This window comes from Uloborus diversus, chromosome 9 (genome assembly GCF_026930045.1).
Source record: "Uloborus diversus isolate 005 chromosome 9, Udiv.v.3.1, whole genome shotgun sequence".
NCBI lineage: Eukaryota > Metazoa > Arthropoda > Arachnida > Araneae > Uloboridae > Uloborus > Uloborus diversus.
In genome coordinates, this window is record NC_072739.1 from 11655003 (window position 1) to 11676789 (window position 21787).

A 21787-nucleotide genomic window follows, 5' to 3' on the forward strand; every position below is an offset into this window, starting at 1 on the left:
AAGTGTGAACCAGTACTCTCCTGTATTACTCCGAATAGAAACAACGGAAGTTTGAAACTTCATGTGGATAAAACGTTACCCTTACATCCCCACATGTATCACAAAAATATTTATCCAAATCAAAAAATATTTAGATGTCCAGCAGGAGCCTAAAATTTATAATTTTCTTAAAAAATTGATTTTTTTTTCGGTTTATCTTTTAAAAAATTACATATACATTTAAATAAAATATCAAGTTCAAAAATTATAAGCGAACACATTTTCAAATCATCATTTGCAAGTGAATAATAAAAAAAATAATATATTTGAAATGAAAAATTTAGCTTAAAATTGAAAAAAAAATCCATATTTTGAGTACCATGTGGGAGACTTAGGCTTAAATATTGCAAGAGAACACAAATTTCTATTTAACGCTAATTATCGACTCAAATAATTCAAATAATAATTTTCCATACAGCATTGCGAACATTGGTTTAAGAGTATCTAAAAGCTTAAAACAGGAACAGGAATTTCGATAGTTAATGTTATGATGTATAAGTGTTAAACTACTTGTTTTTAAGTACATGTATGCTCTTTCAAAAAACCTCCCTTACATTCTTCGACCATTTAACGCTAAAATGAAACAATATTTTTGGAGTCCGTTTTAAGAATCAAACAGATATTATTGTCACATTTTGACGAAGTCGCAGATGTGAGTACAACCATTTTTATGACAAAGATGTCACTTCAAAATTAGGAACAGGAATTTCGCACGCGATCATTTCACCTTCCAAATAAAGAAACGAAACCATTTTTTAAAGAGTCCGCAATAGGAAGCAAAGGAAGAGATTACGGACAAACAAACGTGTAAATTTTGACAAAATCTGATCTGCGATTACAACCGTTTTAATGACGATGATGTCATCTCATGCTGCTGTCCGAACAACGAAAACAAAAGAAGCAAACTCACCATTTTGTTAATTGTCTCTGCCACCGAGTCCGAACAATCCGACGCATAATCAAAGACGGACCGTGAACGCTTGAGCGAACTCGAAGAAGACACCATCTTTGAAGACACTCCAATCGAGTGTCGCAAGGTCAAACAGGTGTACCCCTGAAGTGAATGATTGCAAATTGAGGTCGTGGTTTTCGAACATCTTCCTCGCCTCGCCTCAACCGGGCATCCGACTGCCGCCATTTCCGCGTGTGGACACCACGAGCTCCAGTGGCCCATTTGTGGATCACCAGGCGATAACCCCGATTCCACAGAAGCAGCGGCTTCGGGATGATCAGTCAGTAAAAATTTTTCGCTTCTAATGAGACAGTGAAATTACAGGCTCGATGTGGCTGTAGTAGCGCGCGATCTGGGTCACATTCTTCATTTCGTTGAGCTTTTTGGAATGATGAAAACGATGGCCAGAGACGCATTCCAAACGGGACGTTCGATTTTCGAAAAGGAATTTAGCAAGTGGAGGTTGACTTCAATCTTTGGTTCTCGTTTTAGTCGTCTTACAAGACATTCCTTGTGCATTGGTGGACTCTGGTTTTTTAATTTGTTACGTAAAATTTAAAATGGAATAATATGAGTGTTGTAGAAAATGAGGTAATCCAACCAGTGAATGAAAACTTCGCGTTGAATAATCAATCATATTAGGTTTCGAAAGTTTTTATTTTAGCTGAATTGCCATCATGGGCGCCCATATGCAAAATTTTAAGTGGGGCTCAGATATTTTTGTTGTGGTTTTACAAGTTATCTTCCCCATGGAAACCGATTTCAGTACAGATTAAAATTTTATATTTTTAACAACTTATTCGCTAATGGCTGGAGAAGAAATGTTTTTACATTTTTGCGAAGAAAAAAGTAATAAAAACAAGGAAGTTCTAATTTTTGAGGGGGGGCTTGAGTCTCCACTTGCCCCCCCCCCCATTCCATGGGCGCCCATGCCAACACAGTCATTTCTTTCTATATGATTTAAAAATGGGTAACGACTGGAAAATGTTGTTTGTCCTTTGTTTATTTATACTTATCATGTATACTCCCTCTTATTTAGGTCTTTACATTTGCAATCAGTACTGTACAACATACCCAACTGAAAATTACAAACCGATCTTTATTGTCCAATGTCCGATGGAGGTGTGAACCGAGGGAGAAAGTGTGCGTTATCCCGCCCTCAACCCTTGATTTTAAGCCATATAGTTTGACAACTGGCATGTATTGGTACAAGAAACCCGTTGAGGGACTGCTTTTCGAAGAAAATATTTACCTTTCACATAAAATATGTTAGTTAATTTGGCATTGACTTTCATTCCAATTCAGAGTATTGCTTGTGCTTTTAGTTCTTTATATTTCATTCGTCTGCAGTACTGTCCGATAAAAACCAAAGACTAAATTATTCTTTTGTAAAAGTCGATGTCATCCAACCTCTACAACCGCCTTTCGCTAGACATAACCCTATACTTAGAAACTCAATTTCTTCTACAGCCTATACTGTTCTTTAGCCTACAAAAGCTGAAAAAGTTGCACGTACTAGCCTCAGCTTACTGAATTGGGAGCTGAAATCATCGACGTCTAACCAGGACTCATTGACGCAGCCAGAATATTCTTCTGTATAGAGAGGGAGTTAAAAAATCCCTTACATGTACATATATTAACGCATTAGTACTGGTAATGTTAGTATAACTTAAAACTAAGTATTCTGGGTTTTAGTTAACCCACTCCTCAGTTGTGCCCTTTTCTGGACGCGGCGGTTATTGGCTTCTGGTACAGGAAAATTCTTGAATTCACCCCTGTATGGTAATTTACATACAAGACCGGCAGCAGAATCTTCTAAGCAGGCTGCGACACAGTTTAAAAAATTAAAAAGTAGTCTGCAAGGTGAATTTATATTATAATTGTAAAATCTAAATCTGCACCGAGAAATGCTTGAAAATAAGAAGCTAAAGGTTAAAAACTACACAACCAGAGAATAAAAACAGACAGATTTTTTAGCAGGCTTCTACACAGTTTAAAAAATTGAAAGACGTCTGCAAGGTGAATTAGCATTATAACCTTAAAATCTAAATCAGCACCGAGAAATGCTTGAAAATAAGAAGCTAAGGTTAATAAAAACTACAAGAATATACTACCAAAGAATAAAAACAAACATAACTTTTAGCAGGCTGCTACACAGTTTAAAAAAATAAATGTAGTCTGCAAGGTGAATTTGCCTGATAACCATAAAATCTAAATCAGCACCGAGAAATGCTTAAAAATAAGAAGCTAAAGCTAAAAATATACTACCAGAGAATAAAAACTACAAGAACATATACTACCAGTGGATAAAACTACAAGAGCATACTATCAATCGATTGTGCTCCAGAAAATAGTGCAAATCTTAGCTAGCTGTAATATAAGATTTTTCTTCGTATCAGATAAGATATTTTCTGCAAACTTTCTTAAGAACCTGCGACGCACTCGTCTCGCTGTTTCTGCTACCGGGCATACAAGTATGAACTGTTATTACCCCCAGGAGAATAATTCTGGCTTCTTACGAACCCGGGTGGGATTCTGGACGCGCTAGAGTCTTGGGGTAGCTGATCAGACGATTGTTTCCTTATTCCTCGGGATGACTTCATGCAATAAAGGCGTCTTCGTACGCTCAAAAAAACTTCCAAATGCTACTTCCTCATTCAAAGAGAGCTGGTGAATATGAATTGCTTTGTTACAGACTGGCCTTATTTACAGATCTGCTAATAAGCAATCGGGGTATTGATTGAAGATGGCGATCAATGCTCCAAAGACACGCCTTGTCATAGGCTGTCATAGAGACACACAACAGACCCATTTCGGGCGGTCTTCTCTTGCAGACAATACCGAATTCTTTGAATGAATTTCATATTCGACGCGAGCCGAATTTTGATCTTCGTGGTCTCATCTTTGGAACAATGCGAGATATTGTTATCGTAGAGCTGTACGTGTGGCAGCAGCTCGTGCAAAAGTTCGATTGGGTGGCAGATATGGCGGGAACGCCACGGGGGTGACAGAGAGCCGGCAGCAATTGGAGCGAAAATGTGAAAAGGTCAGAAAAGTTATGTCCACTGGACTGTAACTGGGCAACTCCGTGTTGATATTCCTGTTGCAGACGAACGACACGCGCTTTGAGATGCTATTTGATTAAAGTGAAACTGATCGTGGGCAGATGGTTTCAGATGGAAAATTCCTTAGGAGTATGGTTTCCGAAAATTTGCCTCTATAGGTTGTAGCTGATAAAAAGTGGACACAAATACAGTCATTTAAGCTAACTTTGAGTTATGTGGGTTAACTTTTCACTACTTTATTTATTTACTTTATTTGGCTTCAAAACAAACTGTAGAACGCTCAATGCTACACCCAGCTGGCAAGGTTTATAATACAGTGGAGCGCCGTTGTAACGAACTTCAAGAAACCGCAAATTTTTTTCGTCGTAACGGAAATTTCGTTGGAATGGAGTTCAAGTGCCATACTGGTAATTTAATCGGGGCAGACATTTGTTTCCGTTTAAACTAATATTTCGTTGTATTAGTATTCGTTGTTACGGAATTTCACTGTATCAGGTCTCTACTTTTAATTTTACAAACATAAGTCAGCAATACTTAACATAGCTCATTGTATCATCCTAAAGTGATTGTTTTTAGAAGGTACTCCTGAATGCCGAGTTGAGGTTGTCAAAATCTGTCTTCGTGCTTTGCAATATTCAATAGATGTGATAATCGGACTGTTGGTACATTGCATAATTTAGAGTTATTTTCATTCTTTTACCAGAAACTCCTAATGTGAGCAGGAGACTGCAGAAGAAAACTTCTCAGCTCGATGAAAAAAAATCCTTCTTTTGGATTATCACCTTTAAATCTAGACATCAATCCAACGAGAGATTAAGCTCGTACAGCGAAACCTGTGTAAGTTGACTACTTGCGGTGCACTACTTTAGTGGTCAACTTAAACAGGTGGTCAACTTATAGAGGTTGAATTATATGGTATAGATCTAATTGTGTGCCCGAAAATAGCGGTCAACTTAGACAGGTGGTCAACTTTACAGGTTTTACTATATTGACTGGGTAAAATACAGACGTATGGTATTGGGTTTGTAAAAGTAAGTGATGGTGCAGAACATATAAGGCAATATGATTTCGCTAAATTTTTACTAGTACAGTAAAACCTGTAAAGTTGACCACCTGTCTGAGTTGACCGCTATTTTCGGGCAAACAATTATAGATATATACCATATAATTCAACCTCTATAAGTTGACCACCTGTTTAAGTTGACCACTAAAGAAGTGCACCGCAAGTTGTCAACTTACACAGGTTTCACTGTAATAAAATAGAAAAGATGACTATATTTCGCATAGGTCTTGAGATTATCTGAACTACTTCATGAAATTTGGAGCAAATTTCGTTCAGAACATGCTGGTGTACTCTTCCAAACGTGTGTTCTATAATCCAACGTTCTTGGTTTATTCCAGTTTTTTTCCACTTTTTCACATAACTTCAGTAACATGAGAAGTTTTCGCACCCTTTAAATATTCATAACCTTTACGTACTACTCTACAGGTAAAATGTCCATAATCATCTCGTAAGAAAAGATTCATATCATTTAAAGAAACGTTTTTCCAACAAATATCTTAATGAGCTAAACGTAATTATTTTTATTTCTAGTACAGTGGTGCCCAACCTTTGGGCCTCGGGCCACATCCATCCCGCGAAGTTGATCCGTGTGGCCCGTTGTAACGTTTAATGTTACAAATCGAAAACCACGATTTATGGCAATGCTACAAATTTGGAGTGAAATAGTCAGAAATTAGCTTTTTAAAAACAGATGCATTTAACAAAAGAAGCGTAGTGATGATAACAGCAATTACTGGTTTTTAATTTACTTGCCTTTTCCATGTTTCGACATTTTATGTGTTTTGACCCGCGGGAAACATTTTAATATGAAGTGCGGCCCTCGGGTAGAAAAAGATTGGGCCCCACTGATTCTAGTTTATTTAAAATCAAACATCAGATTGATTCTTCAACTACCAATGACTAAAATATCATACACATAAAACGCTTAAACATATAGCATATGAATATACGAATTTTAAAAAAAATCCGGAAATTTACGGTAGTTGTTACTGGCATTCATGTTGCCAGTAACTATTACCGTAAAAATCAAATGTTACTGTAAAATTTTACGGCTTCCTCGGTAGGCCACAGCATCCAATTGGCGCTGGGATCGCTTATTTCTCCAGTATAAATTACCGTAAAAATCAGCTATGCTGTAAGTCCACCATTTTACAGTAACAATTACCAGAAAATCTTCCTGAATTTTTAACAGTGAGGTCTCCCTGTAAACAGCGTTAGGTCCAAAATACAATCTAATATCAGTGCTCTATTAACCAAGAAACATTTAATGCAATTTTTAGGGAACAGGGAATTGAGCAACATATTTATATGTTACTCTATTCCCTGCCCTGCAACTATATTATTGCGATAACATTGTTGCAGGAGGGTTGATATAGTTGCTATGTCGAATTAACCCTGTAGGAGAAATTAAACTGCAAAGCAATAATATAGTTGCAATGTCAGCTATATTATTACATTGATCAGTTGCTATTGCATCAGTCATAACTTTTCCCGCTCCCCCCCCCCCCCCCCCATGACACCAGAGTTCCAAATTACGATCGTAATCTTCAATAAAAATTTCAAAAAAAGAAAAAAACAGGAATACGACTTTTACCAATTTTCAAGCAATCCATTTCAGAATGATTATGTGAAGAAATTACCCAAAACGTAAGCAATTTCGGGGAAAAGTCATGTTTTCCTCCTTCATTACATTTTACGACATTTGAATAAAATAGGCCGGCATGCGGACTACATCTTTTGGTGAATCACAATGGGAAATCCTGCTGCATGCAAGAAAAAGGGCAAGGACGGATACAAGGGAGGGGCGGTGAGGGCGATCGCCCCCTCCTTGAGCCGATGTACAGAAACTTCCTTTGGGTATATTTTTGATATAAAAGATTCAGAAACGGCGATTTCAGATACTCTTTAATGGTGTTAGGAGAAAGGGAGCTCTTCCCCGGAATTCTCCCGGACTTGAAGCCTTGAAAACGAAATCGTAGCCCATCTTTTATAGCCCTGGAGATACGGACTGAAATTTTCCACAGGATTGCTTCGAAATTGCAGTGCTAAAACATCAATTTTAGACGATTTTAGATGATACTAGAGTAGGTTCGAGGGCTCTCCCTAAATATTTTTCAAAAGAAACACAGTTCTAAGACACCTTTGATTACGTAACGGTAAGCGATGAGAATCAGTATACTCCTCCGAAAATTTAAGAAATTGAAGTTCCTCAGAGTAAAGAGTTAAAAAAAAAAATCGCCTCCTTGAAAACTTCCTGGATCCGACCTTGAAAAAGGGTCATCTTTCCTGGTGGCTATAGGACTTGTGTCTTGCTTACATTAACGGAGGAGAAAGGAAAGAGAGAGCACCCGATAAAAATTATCGACCTTACTTTGGGGAACCCCTCTCAAATTGGGTGAGCAGCTCCCTGGGGTAATGCACACAGCGATGATAGTGGACTCAAGTAAAATATTCTGAAGACTGCGTGAAATTTACGGAAACTCCTGAGGAAGATCCCCCCCCCCCCCAGCAAAAACTCTTGAAACGTGCACACAAAATTATTGAAATCATTCGAAAAGAAACAGTTAAAATAAATTTCAGGTACAGAATGTGCTGTCAGCCCAAAATTTTTGGAAACGGCAACCCAATATTTTCGGATCACAAACACCGCACGAAGAGGCAAGGGGTGCAGTGAAATACTCATGGTATCAATGTATATCATGTAACTGTGATAGACTGATGAGCTGTGAGCAGGGGCGGGCAAGGGGAGGGGAAGAAGGGCAAGGGGCACCTATTGGCCTGGACCCGAGCCTTAAGGGGCTCGAGATTTTAAAAATAAGGATTGAGATAAAAATGTAGAAAAAAAATTGAAATAAATGTAGAGACGTAGGGGTAAACAATAAGGGCTATAGGGTAATCAATATGTATTGGGGGGCGGGCATAAAAGTTATTTGTGACGGACCCCAAAATTTCTGTGCACGCCCCTGGCTGTGAGAGAATGTTAATTATGAAAAAGAGTGACTCGAAATGAAAAAGTTTGGGATTCCTTGCCTGAACTGGAGTATTCTTGTTGGTCTTGCGCATAGTTAATGCAGGGATGCCCTCCCCCCTAAGGGCAAGGGTGCACCCCCTTAATATCGCGGAGACCCTACCCCCACAACAAAAGCAAGAGCTCCCACCAAATAAAAAATACCCCTCAGAACAACCCCCTTAAAAATTTCAATGGCGCAGTCTGCGTCATGCCCCCCCCCCCCCACCTAGATGGGCACCCCTGGTTAATGATACACTTTAAAGGGGAAAAAAATGGTTAAAACGGGGGGAGAACCTCTGATATATTTTTCAATAAAATAGATTTCTGAGTTATAACGTTTGTTTTAGAATGATGCTGAAATTCACTGGCTGAGCTTGGAAGGTGTTCATTGTTGCAACAGAACAACAGAGAACAACAGGTATCCTACCTCCAGATCGTTCGAATCCTAAACATTGGAATCATTGTTAGTATTCTTCCTGTCATACATTAGGAAAATATCCAAAAATAGCGCTGCGGTTTCCATTCGATACTTTCATCTGCATCGCACGCGAGTGTTACTAATCTCAGCGAAACCGTGGCTTCAAAAGCATGAATACTCGATAAGAGCGTAAAAATAGGCAGTTATGCTTATAAACGATCACAGCCCAAGCCAACCAAACACTTTTTTTTTTGTTGCAAAGTTGTTATAATAGCTCACGCATGAACTAACTGCTAGAAAAAAAGCGCTTTTTTTTCGATTTGTGAGTGGGTTTTTGATACGAGTTTGAAGGAAGTGAGAGAATTGAATGAAAATGGAACGCAAAGATTATCCCGTCCTTATTTAGCTTAGTTTTTATTCAATACTAGCGTTACCCGCACGGCTTTGCCCGTAGTGGAAAATTAAAAGGTCATTTGGTTCGCCTGTATATTTACATTAATAATGGATGATGAATTTCTCGCCAATTTGCTCGCCCATGGTCGCATACGGTAGTTTGCTTGTCCACGTTATGGTAATTTGCTCGTCCATGTTATGGTTATTCGCTCGGTAAAATAGGCTTAGAATTGGAATAGAAAAAGAACAAAATCGAATTTTCGAAAAATCGCTTCGAGGTGTACACCTCCATGCTACAAACTAATTTTGTGTCGAATTTCATGAAAATCGGCCGAACGGTCTAGGCGCTATGCGCGTTACAGACATCCAGACAGAGATCTGGACATTCAGCTTTATTATTAGTGAAGAAGATAAAGATAACTAAAATACACACATTTTTTCTTTGTTGACCTAAGTAGGAATTGACTTTTTTTTTTTTTAAAGAACTTGTTTTCCCTTCAAAGCGGAATATTTACTAATTTTATTTTAAAAAAAAAAATCGCGTTTTTTTTTTTAAAGGTTATGAGCCCACAAAGACATATTTTTCTTTTGTTCGACAGAAACCTGACAAATATTTAAATCACCAATTTTCTAAAAGTGTTTAGAATGAGATTTTTTTTTCTTAAGAAGAAAAAAATCATTCCAAATTATTTTTAAAAATTGACGATGATTCGAAAAAAATTACTGGTTTTTGAGTGTCAGGAGTTTATTGTAGTTGAAAATAACTTACTTCAAGAAATACAATCGTTTCTAAAAAAAATACCTAAAGGCTATTAAAGTAGAAATTTTTGCACATCTGAACAGGGGTGCTTGCTCACGGGGAGGGGGGGGGGAATATGACGCAAGTTGCACCATCAAAATGGGGGGGGGGGGTTACTTTTTATTTATTTATTTAAATTTATTAACTGATTTATTTTTAATTTAAAATATTTATTTTATTTTCTTTTATTGCATTCTTTTTATATTTCTTTTCATTTATTTTTTTGTTTGTGTGTTGGCATAGCACAGAATTTGTGTTATAAAACAACAATAATAATAATTAAATATAAATAAATAAATAAAAAGTATTTTTAAAAAATAAATAAAATATAAAAAGAGAGCTAAAAAATAAAAAGAGAAAGATATTTAAGAAAAATGAGGGGGGGAGATTTGCGCCGTTGAACTTGGGGGGGGGGGGGCAACCCTGCATATGAAAGTTGGTCTCTCACAAGTTTTTAATTAACACAAGGTATCTTTCTTAGAAATGGTCAGTAAAATTGTCCCATTTGCTTTAACAAACATGAAAAAACGAATAAATAAATAAATACAAAAATGTTTAAGCATAAAAAAACAGGAAGAAATCTTCTGTTTCTGCTTTTGCCATCGCTAATGAAACGAAATCGGCATCATAAGGCATAACAAAGCGAAAACGAAACATAAATCAAGCCTCGGAATCGAACACTTTTTTATTTTATTTTCCCGCCCAAACAAAAGGGATCGCGAAATAATGATCTGGTTTAGGCTGCCGAGAATCATTTAGATCGTAATGCATTAACGATGCCTATTCGAACAGGTGGTCGGCCCGGCCGGCGACTTCGTTAGCGCGAAAGAGCGGGAAAAAAGAAGCAGGTAGGTTGATGACGCTCCAAGGTCAACCACCTGCTTTGTGGCTTTTTCGATGCCGTTTATCGAGGTTCGTTAATAAACTGATCTTCGATGCCTGTGTGTGGTGATCGTTCGTTTTATTCTCTTTTGGTCTTTCGAATCCTTTTTGTTCTTAATATCCTTCAACAACTTCGCGTTTACTCAGCAAACATTCGGCAGAATGAGGCCAAGAGATAATCTCGAGCGTTATAAACGAATTGTCGGAAGAGCTCACGTTCTGATTTGAACAGAGATCGAAACGTCAATAATACACACATGTTATGAAATTCATCGTTTCAGGGCCTTTTTTAACCCGCAAACTAACAAATTCGTGAAAAAATTACACGTACCGGTGACTCTTCCATAAAAAATCAGAGCCCCGATAACTACAGTATTAAAGCCATGGTGAAACAGGTAATCTATCGCTAACTATTCAGTAGATGGAGCCACTGAAATCCCTTACGTTCTTTTTGTAATTCAAGTAGCGCTACCTATTGAGAAACTAGACGACTATAACGTGTCATCTTTCGCTACACTATTTACAAAAAGTTTTACAACTATATATATTTCAGATGATTAGGATCCCCCTTTTTCAGAAGTTTTATAAAAAATATTTCCCATTCTTAAATGATCATAATCATAAAACACTGCATTTAGGTTAAATACGTAACAAAGCCTGATGACCAGAGGCACCCCGATAAGAGGTCACGAGAGGTCACTGTGACCTTCCAAAAATTTCCTTACTCGGCAAATTTTGTCTCCGGTCTCCGCAATATTATCATCATTCGGCAAAATTTGGAGTTCTATTCGGGAAAACTATCATCATTCGATGAAAATAGAAGTTCCATTTGGCAAATTGAGAGTTCCCGCATTCTCAAAAATTTTAAGTTCGTGGCGTCCCTGCTGGTGACAATAACTAAATTTCGTTTAAAATTGCAATACGACTTTGGTGCTTAGCACTGCAGAATACAACTTTGATTTCATAAATATTTTGCTTAACAATCTGCAGGAATGAACACAGCTATTAGGTTTAAACACTTCAATCTAAATATTCTTTTTTGCCCAATATCTTTACGTCCATAAGCTCAGTTCTTTTTGCATTGAAAAATCAATTCCACATTACCCCAAAATGCATTTCGGCAATTTTTTGCGAATTTGCGCTTTTTTAAAGTTGTTGATTTTACCTTTGCATGCGTGGATTATTTTTTCAGAACAAAAATATCGCCGAAGACAAGGAGAAACACTTATTGATCCACCGCCTTCGAAGATTGTAACTAAAATGCGGTATTCCTCTTATTGGCGATCGACCGCTCAAGTAATTTAGTTGCACAATAGATAGCGCCAGATGACAGTAAAGAACCATTGGCTTTAGCAGCGCCATCTATTGAGTAACTTGATAACTACAGCTGTAGATAGCCTGCTGAAGAAGGCTAAAAAGGCAATCATCACTAATTCTTATAAAGTCGTACAACAACTTTTATATCATTTCATGTATAGGTTCTTAAGAAACAAATGCATTACCTTCTTTTGAAGGATCATAACTAAAATGTAATTAGAACCACCAGGGGCACCCATGACCTCTCAGTCGTGGGAGGTCTCGGTGACCTCCCAAACGTTTACCCTATTTGGCTAATACGGAACTGAATCAATTAATCGTCTAAAATTGGCCGATTATCGATATAGACAAAGTGGCCACTTACCGATGACCTGCAGATTAATCATTCAATCCCCAAATTTTGCAACTAAAAGTTAAGATTAAGAGCTCTTTTTGGTTTTTCTTTTTTAGAAAACAAATCCCCTTTTCTCCAGGGGCTACTGTAATTCTATTGAAAACTCTGGCAACAGTACAATTTTTTTAGAAAAGTGCTGCCCAAATTTTCCTAAAAACATTACATAAGTTCTTGCTCTTCAACTTCAAGTCGAAATTGTGTGTAAAATAAAACGAGAAAAGGTCTATAGACCTGAGTTTGTTGGGAATCACCGTTTTAGGAACTTTTCTTCAGTTTTATGTCTAACTAGTGGTACCTGCACGGCTTTGCCCGAAGTAGAAAATTAAAAGGTCATTTCGTTCGCCTGCATATTTACAAATCATGGATGATGAATTTCTCGCCAATTTGCTACGTTAATTTGCTCGCCCATGTTATGGTAATTTGCTCGTCCATATTACGGTAATTTACTCTTCCACGATATGATAATTTGCTCGTCCATGATATGGTAAGTTACTCTTCCACGATATGATAATTTGCTCGGTAAAATAATCTTAAAATGAGAATAAAAAAAGAACAAAATCGAATTTTCGAAAAACCGCTTCGAGGTGTTCCCCCCCCCCCCCCCCCTTATGCTACGAACTAACTTAGTGCCTAATTTCGTGAAAATCGGCCGAACAGTCTAGGCGCTATGCGCGTAACAGACATCCAGAGATCCAGACAAACAGACTTTCAGCTTTACTATCAGTAAATTAGATGCTGTAACATTATCAGAATGTAAGTGGAGGTGCTAAAAATAGAGAAAGTGTAGATCAAACTTCAAAATTAGCCTGAACAACTACAATAAATCGCTTGAATCAAATAGAATACCGTGGAAACTCTCTAAAACAGAGGGCTAGGCTAAGCAAAACAGCAAAGTAGTGTTTACCTGTCCATGCCTGCATTTAATATGTCCATCTACCAAAGGCGTGTAATTCCAGGAAACGTCTGCTCTTGTATTCGAGTCCAAGTTTTCGAAACTATGCATTTGCATCCACTGCATTGGATCAAAATGGTAAACTGCGAGAACCATCGCGTTATTCATCCGGCGGGTATGCGAAATGTATTCCAATCTCGCTCTCGAAACAATCTGCATACCCAGCTGCCAATTGGGCAAACAGAAGGAGACTAGACGTGCAGAGGAAGAATGTGGGTAATAAAAGAGGAGCGCTGCCATTTTTACCTCCTTTTACAAAAAAGGAAGTATAGTATTTGCGAAAAAAATTTCACTCAAAAATCGGCCTTTATTTCCATTTTGCTCACCCCCGAATGAATGTTGAGTTTTTTTTTTTCGACTCGATCACACGTGGATATATGCTTAGGAACGTACAGAGACCCGAAATATCGATTTTGACGACCCCCGAGTTAATTACAACGAGTTTTCTCGTGACGTCCGTATGTACGTATGTATCACGTATGTGCGGATGTGTGCCGCATAACTCAAGAACGGTATGTTCCAGAAAGTTGAAATTTGGTAGGTAGACTCCTAGTGGGGTCTAGTTTTACACCTTCCCTTTTGGTTGCATTCGGATGTTCCTTAGGGGGTCTTTTGCCCCTTTTTGGGGGGAAGTCATTGTTAATTTCGATGTAAACTCAAGTTGTGTTATATTTTGTCGGACACTTGACGATATAGCGCCAGTGTTTTGGTCGCCAAGTTTAATCGCCAACTTGGCGACAAATTTGGCATTTTTTTTAAAATCCGGTTTCAATTTGGCCATTGTTGGTGCTATTTAGAGAGTAAACAATTGAATCACATTAAAATTGCCAATATTGGGGAAATGACATTAAATTGGAGTAAAGGGAAGTCATGTGATGCACACATTAGCTCGTTTAATAACACTGTTGCAGTTGCTCAGCCACGGGAGTCAGAACTCAGATACATTTGATTTTTCCCCACAGAGGAAGGGCGAAAAACCGTTTGAACGTTTCCAACAGGGGTGCCCCAAAGAAAGGTCATGTGGGAGGTCACTGTGACCTACCACAAATGTCCTTATTCGGCAAATTTTGTCTGACGATTCGGCAAAACTTGGAGTTCAGTTCGGTGAAATTTGGGGTTCCATTCGGCAAAATTATCATTCAGCAAATTCAGAATTCCAAGAACCCCCCTCCCCCCCCCCAATTTAAGCTCCGAGCGCCTTTGGTTTCCAAGTGATATAGGTTGCAATAAAATACTGATCGAGAAGCAATTTCAAATTAGCTTCCAATGCAACATCTTACATAATTAAAAACTGAGCGTATGTACCTAACTATGTATCTATCTATCTATCTTCGAGTTATCTCTCCCGAACGCCAATGAACTGACCATCAAACCAGGTATCGATGGATTCGTCATTTTCCCGTTTTTATGCTTGGCTATTTAACATAATCCACCGATAAAAATTAGCGGAGACATCCATTAAAAACTATTAATTAGGATACTTAGATTTCGACATAAAATCTCTATTTTTCGAAGGCTTTCCTCCATTCAAATTAGTATTCAGCGATTCATCTCAACTTTCCGCAATAGTGTTTTTATTAAAATTTATAGCGTGAAGAAAATCATTGAGAAGAAAGATCTGTTGCCATTTTTTCCCTCGAATTAAAACAAGTAAATTTCTTGCTTTTGTTTTAAAGGCTTTCCTGTAATCGGGGGATTTAAAATGTTTATTCTTTGGTTATTTTTCCGCAATCTGCAGCAAAGTTTTCCTGATTCTTTTTAAAAAATTCAAACCTGATTGCTGAACACGTGTCACTTGATATAACTTTTATTTTCAAGGTAGACCGTGCAAAGTCGGGCGAAGCAGCTAGTACAAATAATATTACGCTATAAGTACTACTACTATTATAAAAGAGCAGAGAACTGAAGTAGTCTTAATAGAGAGTAAAAGGGAATCATGATCACTCGTCATTTCCAGCGCTGTGTAAATTCTTTTTATGGAAACCTGGAGAGAGAGAGAGAGAGAGAGAGGAAGCAGATTTTCTGGGGTTCCTTTCCAATTCTAATCGAAATATCGAAACCGTTTTTACCTCGTATTAAACATTCATAACGACATTGGTATACATGAAGAGAAAGTTTTAAATGATTCCACGAAGAATCCTACAAAAAGTGAATAAATTGTTAAAATAAAGGTAATGATAAATACATTTATGTTATACTCTCCCCCCCCCCCGTCCTTCTTCGTTTTACAGTCATTGTGATACAATACGAATTGTTATTTAGTTTTAATTAAGTGACAGAATAAATAATTATTAAGCCGTATAAACTATTTGATTAAGCGTTAAATAATATTTTGCATTATAAATGAATGGTAAAGAAGACAATTTTCGAATTTGAAAACCCCTCCCAGAAAAATTTTCAGGCTGCGTCACACAGCCCTGTTGAAGATTTTTTGGCTGATTTAAATCTGTGACTTGATTTAATTGACCAACTTATGGCCAATCAGTCCAAAAATTAAGAGTTCCAAAATATAGGAAACATTTTTAAAAAATATAGGACAAAATAAACAAGATTTCAAGGTACGCAGGAGTCATGAAATTTTGCATACACAACCAGTGGTGTTCCCATAGGGTATACTCCATATACGCCGTATACTCTCAAACATTTTTTAGAAATATAGCGTATACCCTCAAGCTTCATAAATTTTCCTATTATAACATACTATGTATATGATCACATACACAAATTGTGCGTAGTGGATTACTGGGAGTATACCCTCAGAAAAATTGATCGGAACATCACTGTACACAACACAAAAAAAATATCTTATTGTGTTTCTGATGAATACAGGATTATTATACTTCAGGCCCGTCATTCCGAATTTTTTCAGGGAGGGGGGGGGCAAAAAGTGAATACTCAATGTAATTTTTTTTTGGAAAACAACAAAAAACGACTCCTAATTTATGCGTAAAACCATTAATTTTTCAAATCCAGAGAGGGCAATTGATCCCTTTCCCCAGGGACGGATACAAGGGAGGGGCTATGGGGGCGATCGCCCCTCCCTTGAGGGACTTTCCCCCTGTAATTTTTCGAAAATGAAGTTCAAAAAGTGCAAATTTAGACGAGTTTCATTGATGTTGGGAAAAAGGAGGTTTGGGTTTGGAACCCTATCCGGGAACTGTTTCGAAATTAAAGTTCAAAACTTTTGTGATCAATATTTTTAAATCAGTATAGCCATTAAATCAGTATAATTTTTTAATAATTTTTTAATAATCAGTAAAATTTTTAAATCAGTATAGCCATATCAACAGCCATTCAGTATTCAAAGTAAATAATAAAAATCAATCGCCCCTCCCTTGAAAATATTCTGTGAATCCGCGCTTGCCCCATACAGCCACATAGGACCCTCTAAATGACGGGGGGGGGGGGTGGCAATAATATAAATTTATTGGCTACTTTAAAACTTAAGAAGAGAAAACCTTTTTCAAATTATGTTAAGAACTCCTGACAATGGGGTCGTTTCCAAAATTTAAAAAATATTTTTTCTGAAAGAACATGCTTAAAAACATAACATCTGACCATTTTTTAAATAATTTGCAGAAGTGTAATATTTTTAAAAAATTATTTTAATCAGTGCGCTTTCATTGGTTACGCTTCTGCCGATGACATCACAAATGATGAAATGCCATTCAGTGTTGCCATTCAGAAGAGCACAATATTTAATTCGCATCTTTACTCACGTGTACTGGCAACGATATGATTGATAGCAAGCGTAGAGCGCAATGTTTGATTCGCTTCTTGATTATCATAACGTGGAAACGTGGTCGAAAGATGCACCTAAGTACATCATTTGTGACGTCATAAAGACCACGCCTCGTTTGAAAAATCGGACACTTTAAAAAAATAATAAAAAAATAATTGTTGGAAAAATAAAAGTATTTTCTGGGTCTATGTTATTTTTATTTATTCATTTATTTATTTCGCTTATTCTATCAATTTCTGTGACTAAAATTAGTACTTTTGACTGAAGGAAACAACTCCATTGACTGAATGAACGGAATTCCACCGCCACACAGTTCCGATCCAGAAAGCTGAATAACGGTCTCTGAAATGAGAGAAAGTTCAAGGCGGTGCTGTTCGATAAAACCTGGGATTATCTGTCCTCCATGGAGCGTAGCATGAGCAGCATCTTACGCATAACAAATAAGTGCACGAGACCGTGTAATTGTGCGGCAAAAACATAATGCCGGTTTTTCTAAAAACATTATCTTTGAATAGTAAGAAAGAGAAAAAGAAAGAAAAACCTCTTTGCTCCTTGATGTTAGTTCTCAAGCCTTTTTAGGTTACCAGGCTAGAAAAGTAGCCGGGTGTACCTAGATTTTCGAAAATGTAAATCAGTTATTGGTCTTATATCTTTGCATGATCATATCGTTGCTCTAGTTCAATACCAAGATATTTTAGAAAGAGTGATTTTGGAATTTCCATACAGATAGGGTAATTCCGGGAGAGATGGACAACGTTTTTTTTTCGTTCTCTAAAAACAGTACATTTACATATACAGTAACACCTGTAAAGTTGACCCCCCTTGTCAGTTGACCACCTGTCTAAGTTGACCGCTATTTTCAGGCACAGAATTAGATCTATATCATATATTTCAACCTCTATAAGTTGACTACCTGCTTAACTTGACCACGACTGTAGTGCACTGCAAGTGGTCAACTTACACAGGTTTCACTGTATTTTACTTTCCATTGTACAGACATAATATACATATAGTGTAGGATATTTCTTACAAAAATCTTAATATAGAAGGTCATATCTTTAAAGGAATTCCATCATACCCGAAGAAGTAGTTCGGGTCAGGTGGACCATTTGAATGGGAGAGACGAACCACAATAAAATTATGGAATAATTGCACATTTATTACATTTATAAGTGTTTATTTTCATTACATGTTGTAACCAATCCTAAGATGTATCAGAATTTACGTAAGCAGACTGTGGCGACATTTTAATTTGCTCCAAGAGGCATTCCAGCTAGCAGCTCATTTTTCATGCTGTTCCCTTTCAAACTTCAATAAGGAGGAAAAAGTGTTCCCTCGCGATTACAACATGCTATAAGTGAAATAGTTTCTCCTTTTACTCCGTATATAATTAATGCCACATTTTTAGATTCTTTAATGATCACTACTTCGCCCGGGCCTATTATTCAGCTGTAAAACAGTTTCATCTACATTAAAGATACAAAGGAGCTTTTCAAAAAGATAATATTCCTCAAGGGGTCTAAGGACCTTTAAGCTTCAAAATTTTCGATTTTCTGGAAAAAAATATATGTTATGCATGTATTAATTCTGAACAATTTGATACCTTATTTATTACCATAGGAAAAAACTTTTCAAGTTATCGTAAAAATGCGTAAACTTTCCCCATAGAGATTTATGTTAACAGCAGCTGTTTAGGCCTCTTTTTCTCAGGTGCCGGTTTCTTCGGTTTTCTCGTTTTGCGCGCATGATATATTTCAGAAAGTTTCTTATATATTTCCGTAAAACTTTTCATGCATGTTTGTCTAGTTTATGATCTGAACCTAAATTTTAACTAAAAATAAAAGTTAATATTTAAAAAAAAAAATATTTTTGCCCAAAATTTTGAAAATTTTCGATATTAACTTATAAAGTTTCAAAAAAATAAATAAATAATTTTTAAAAAAATAACTAAACTTAGGTTCAGGTCATAAATATAAACCAGATAAACATAAAAAGTTTAACGGAATTAATTAAGCTTATTAGTTAAAAGTTTTACGGAAATATATAACAAACTTTCTGAAATATCATGCGCGCAAAACGAGAATACCGAAGAAACCGGCACCTGAGAAAAAGAGGCTTAAACAGCTGCTGTTAACATAAATCTCTATGGGGAAAGTTTAGGCATTTTTACGATAACTCGAAAAGTTTTTGGCGTGTGGTAATAAATAAGGTGTCAAATTGTTCAGAATTAAATTGTGCATAACATATATTTTTTCCAGAAAGTCGAAAATTTTAAAGGTTAAAGGTCCTTAGACCCCTTAAGTAAACCTTCGACCAACCACATTCTTTTCTTCAACGACTTTAACAGCATTTTTCAAATTAGTTACAGTCCATTCCCCGCGTGTTTACGAACTTTTTCTAATATAGGTAGCAGACATATTCTACAAACAGAAAAATACCATCCTTTGGTATTACCATTTTTAATTCAGTTCTTTAAAAATAAGCATTTAAAAAAAATCAAGGTTTTATTCAATGTCCATCTCTCCTGAATAAACGTGGTCCAGCTCTCCCGATTGTCTGGGTGAGAAGTACAATCCTCCCCAACATTTCACAGTGGATTTCATGTAGCCAGTTTGGATTATTAGGAAGTCGACATGCACTTTGACGTTACAGCATCAAAAACAATTAGATTATATTTAATACAGTAACTTAGATCGCATAATTATAATTATGTAGAAAAAATTATTTGACTTACAGAAAGAAGCAAAGATTTTTAGCTAAAAAAATATTTTGTTTTTAGGGAAGCGAACAGCAGCATGTCATTCAAAATGTCTTTTCGTCCAAGACTGAAATAGTGGTTTCATCTATTGAGAGGAGCAATAACGAAATTTTTGACTGGTCCATCTCACACGGTGGTACATCTCTCCCGGAATTACCTTATATGGAGTACATAACTTATGCTTTATCTAGTAGTACTATACTGAGATGTACCGAAATTCAGTTTGTTTATTCACAAAATCCATTTTCCTTGACACACTGTAACTGCATTACATCTCGGAAAAATTAATGTTTAAATGGTTTTTTCTCAAAGTAGCAAATTTTTACATGTCTCAGATTGCACTAGGGCAGCGATCTATCAAATTCTCTGATTTGACTAGCACTATTTTCCAAAAGGAAAAAAGAAAGCATCGAAATATAGTTCTGACCACCAAAACGTCACTGGTATCAGAGCAAATATCCAATTACTGTACTCAGCTATCGATTCAACCGACAAAATTAAACAACAATAACCAGATATTCGAGCTGCCATCTTAAACCTTTAGAGATGGTACAGTCGAACCCGCTTAATGGAATAACTATTTTGTCACGAAAAAATATTCTAATAAGCGGGATACTCCATCAACCGCGGTTAAAACACACTACATTTTGTCTGGTACATTGAAAATGTGTTATATTAAGCGGGATATTCCTTTTCACCGATATTCTAATAAGCGGGCTCGACTGTACTAAATATATTTTGGCTGTCCTAAGTGTAACAACATGGTTACTAGATGCCATGTATTAACTATGTACTAAATGCCATAAACATTCCCACATTATATCCTGTGTTGTCTGCATGTCCCGATTAAGATATCGAAGGGCCTTTAGCCAAACACTTTTTCGGAGCCCCTTTTAAGTCGAACCTAACAGTTTTAGCCATTTGGGGACCCTGAAAATTGGGGCCCTAGGCCACGGCCCAGTTGGCCTGTTCAGTAATCAAGCCCTGATTGTCTGGGACACTGGACAAGAGAGAGGTCCCGGATAGTCCTTCTCCTGTCGTGGGCTCTTTCAGAATATGAAATCATGGACACCGTTTGGCTTCATTAAGTTAAGAGAACAGGAATAAGAAGAAGAGAGCTTTGTATTTATGCACAGATAGCCGACAGCTTATTTGGACCTGATTCGCTAACGCAGTAAAATCTTTCTAAGACGACTAGCAATTGTTTTTACTGAAAAGTCACCGCGTTAAAAGATGGTCAAGGTTGTGAATGTATAAAAGAATGGATTAAATTTAGACACATAAGTTTAATACAACGAATTTACTTCATTTTCTGTAAAATGTAAAAATGTGTTTTAGCCGTGTTTTTCAGCCGTTATTACACTGAAAACCCTCTAAACGGATTTCAGCAGTAATACTTAGGGTTTTGTTCATACACTTTCGAATACGACGAGCAACACATTTGAACACCCTTTTGATCTATTCCTTTATACAATTCATCGAGCGCTGTGACACGAAACATAGTACCAGTTTAAATGAAAAACTCTTAACTTTTCTGTCAATAAGGAATAAACAGCCTGCTTCTGTAAAATCTTTTTTTAACTAGAGGAGAGATGAAGCCTGGAGTTTCTTTGAAAAGTTGAAAGAAGTTTCAATGAAAATTAGAGTTGCTTTATTTAATCAAAACACCTTATCAGTAGACTTAGGCATCCAGATTTTAAAAAATTTGAAATCGTATGGAAAATTTTTCCGAACTGAAATTCAAGCCGTAATTTATAAATACTATGTGTGAATTTCAGCTCAAAAAACTATAATAAGTTATCCCACCAGTGAATGAACAGTTCGTATTACTTCCTTGCAGAATTTCTTTCTGTTCAACTTCAAAAAGGGTACTTCTCCATAAAAGATACGTCACTTGGTGCATTTTTTATTCTTAGGGGGTTTGAATTTGTTTATCGCTATTGTAAACTACATATTTCATAGTTGGCGACACTCAGCAACTTTAATTTCTGAAGTCTAAAGTT

The 21787-nt window shown here is 36.7% G+C and overlaps 1 protein-coding gene across 1 annotated transcript in view; it reads right to left on the minus strand.

Annotated features, from left to right (window-relative positions):
- LOC129229319 (uncharacterized) overlaps positions 1-13514 on the minus strand; it is a 76365-nt gene extending 62851 nt beyond the window's left edge. The window contains exon 1 of the mRNA XM_054863604.1: positions 13237-13514. The gene's annotated coding sequence lies outside the window, so the exon portion shown is untranslated. The remainder of the gene's footprint in view (positions 1-13236) is intronic.
- Between the last annotated feature and the right edge of the window lie 8273 nt (positions 13515-21787).